The sequence below is a fragment of the Hippocampus comes genome, unplaced genomic scaffold, assembly GCF_001891065.2.
Source record: "Hippocampus comes isolate QL1 unplaced genomic scaffold, H_comes_QL1_v1.1 scaffold1051, whole genome shotgun sequence".
NCBI classification, from domain to species: domain Eukaryota; kingdom Metazoa; phylum Chordata; class Actinopteri; order Syngnathiformes; family Syngnathidae; genus Hippocampus; species Hippocampus comes.
The window spans coordinates 25,881-29,135 of NW_017805521.1; the positions used below are offsets into that span (position 1 = coordinate 25,881).

Below are 3,255 nucleotides of genomic sequence, written 5' to 3' on the forward strand. Positions count from 1 at the left end.
GTTGGCCAGTATCATCCAATCAAAATGGCTCCTGGAGCCAACTGCAGCCCGAACGAGGAAAGGAGCAGTGAAAAATCGATCGATGGATGCATTAATAAACAAGCGAGAATATTTTTTACCTGCAAGCCAGATGCAATCATCAAAAGAGCCATATATGGCTCGCGAGCCATAGGTTCCCGACCTCTGGTTTAATGCATCAGTCTCCAACCCCCAGTCCGTGGACTGGTACCGAGAATCGGCCCGTTTGGCACCGGGCTGCACAGAGACAGGCCTGTGTGCTGTGAGCAGATTTACTCCATTAGACGTGACATGGGAAATGTGCACAACTCCGACCAATCAGAGTTCCACTTCCAACATTGGTTTGCAAGTTGATAAAACTAGAACCCGCCAAAAATGAAAGAAGAAGCAGTAGACAGAAAGTAATCGTAACAACTTCACCAAATGTACAGCTGAATACGCAGCTGCCGGGCAGCCATGACTTCCCAAGATGAAACTATTTTGACAAGAGAAGCTCCTCCCCAAGCGACGTGGAGGAGCAAGATGTCATCAAAAACAAGACAATACAAGAAACCTGTTGAATCATTGGAACAAGTCGCAAAAGTGCGAATGGACTTTGAACAGCCCGCCCAAATAAACATTTTGTTGTTGTCAGTCGCAGTGCATTAAAACTGGCAATTTAAAAGCGATGAAAAATAAAAAGGTTGCCTGTCCGCAAACAGCATCTACTTATCTCAAACAGCCCGTGACACAAAAAAGGTTGGGGACCGCTGCTTTCATGAATTGTTCAGCAGTCTTAACCCACGTACTCTTCTCAGAAATGTTAACCTTTGGACACTTTTGTGGCTAAAATGTACATGCACAAACACACCTCAATAATAAATAATGAACATCTCTACACCCCTTTCAAAGGGGAACTAAACCATTTTTTTTCCTTTCCATGAATGGGTTGTGTGCCAACACTAGACAAAACACAGTACCGTATTTTCACGACTATAAGGCGCCATTAAAAGTCTTAAATTTTCTCCAAAATGGACAGGACGCCTTATAATGCGGAGCGTCTAGTGCACAGGTGTCGAAGTCCGGTCCTCGAGGGCCGGTGTCCTGCATGTTTTCCATCCCTCCCTGCTGCAACACACCTGATCCAAATGAACAGCTCATCAGCAAGCTCTATCGGAGCCTGATAGTGATCCTGATCATTTGAATCAGGTGTGTTGCAGCAGGGAGGGATGGAAAACATGCAGGACACCGGCCCTCGAGGACCGGACTTCGACACCTGTGGAATACAATGAAATTTCTTCACCCCAAGAGGTCTGACATTGAATGATAAATGTTTGGTAGATCGACAAAAAGAAAATAAGTTTTACATCTGATACAGTACATCTTCCAAGCAGAAAATACTTTGACACATCCAATATGGCAGTGCCGTTGACATAAAGTTCAGTGCCCAAGACGGAGTTCATGAATGTCTATGGTTTTGAGGCATTGTTATATTGCATTTACAATGTTTGACCAGTGGGTGGCAATGTAAGGAATGTTTCCTCTTAGCCAACTGACGCACGATTTTGTCACTCATCAGGCATTCCACTACAGGGACCACCTTAATTAAATGAAAGTACTTGTTTAGGTTAGATGTATACAATGTTGAACCAATTTTACTATACAGTGCGTTTTGTGTATGTGTCAAATACAGAAATAGCACCCGTTACTGAGACTGCACCCAACAATACGGTGCGCCGAATGGTTGTGAAAATACGGTACTCTGATTACCACTGTGTTTCTGGGCTAAGACAAAACAAAATACACGAGATTGCTTGATATCAGTGGACACCCATTTTGAGACCGATGTTCTCATCGATCTACTAGTAACTGTATCGGAATCCATTTTAAAAGTAACCCCCCAATCCTGGTCTGATGTCACTTCATCAAGTGACATCAACACCAGAGTAGTATTTTTGCCTGCTCAAGCGCATATTTCTGGAAGACTGGTTTGTTCAAAAAAAAAAAAAAAAAAATGCAACTGTGTCAGGCTGAGAGCATCCAAGTTTGAAGATTTAATATCACCTAATTTATATGGTCATAAATTTCGGCAAAAGTAGCTTGTACCTGGAGAAAAGACATCTGGACTTGAAGCAAAAAAAATGTAATGTATTATTACTATTTTTTATTTTTATTTTTTATCTATTTCGTTTTGGTAAAGCACCATACAACCCATTCAGGAACGCTTTCATTCTAAAATGTTACATTTATCGCCATGAATTTATATTGTGATATAAATGTTACGCCCCATCGCCAAGCCCTTCATTCTTGCCTTTTACCGCTAATATTGTGTTTTATATCTACTTTGTGTTCAACTTATGGCGCACATTTTTGAACAAGCATGAATTTATGATGACTTTACAGCATTACAGTACGATTTTAGCCACAAAGATCCGCAGAGGACGCAAAATGCACTTTAAGAGAAAACCCAGAGGAGATAAGAAAATCTTGCAAAATTTTATGCCACAACTTCTGACATTAACAAAATGATTCTGAGATGAAAGTCCTCCGGATTTTCCCAGAATTCTGGATTTTTCAAATTTTTATGAAAATCTCTCGGGAGAATTGAGGAAAATGTGCCTAAAATTAATCCGGATATTAGTTGACAACATTGAACGAAGACACGTTTGAGTTCGTTGTTTTGCTTTCACGAGCGTAGCCATGTTGAGACACTAACACTAGTAACAGTAAATAGATTTTCGTCTCTTTATAAACACACTTGCTAAACCCCAGTGGAACGAATAAAAGACACCGTGGACAAGACAGTTGTCGTAAAAAATATATTTGGAGAAAAAGGGAAACACACAGATTGGCAGAAAAACGCGTCCGTCCGACTTCGAGTGTCGTCTCGGCGAGCTCAATTTAGCTGTTGTCGTGTGTAACGTCGGGTGTGTGACGTCGTTGCGTCGGCGCCGATTGGTTGAAATCAAAAGACATGCTTGCGTACATGTTCGCGCTGAAGCAGGTGCAGCAGAGAGCAGCGGACTGTCTACTGCTGAGGCTCCTCGCCTCGCATTCTAATGGCCTCGCCATATCTCGGAGATTTTGAAATTTCGGCGAGAACGGAAGCCACCAAGGGTGCACGTGTGCACGCAAAAGGAAGATTAATCATTGAATGTCGAGTATTTGAATAGCGTTTTGTGTAAACTAATTCATGCGTTATCGGCCAGGTGTGTGTGTGTGTGTGTGTGTGTGTGTGTGTGTGTGTGTGTGTGTGTG

At 42.1% G+C, this 3,255-nt stretch overlaps 1 protein-coding gene across 10 annotated transcripts in view; it reads left to right on the forward strand.

Annotated features, from left to right (window-relative positions):
• LOC109520448 (tumor protein D54-like) overlaps window positions 1-3,255 on the forward strand; it is a 30,345-nt gene that overhangs the window by 19,088 nt on the left and 8,002 nt on the right. The gene's annotated exons all lie outside the window — the stretch shown is intronic.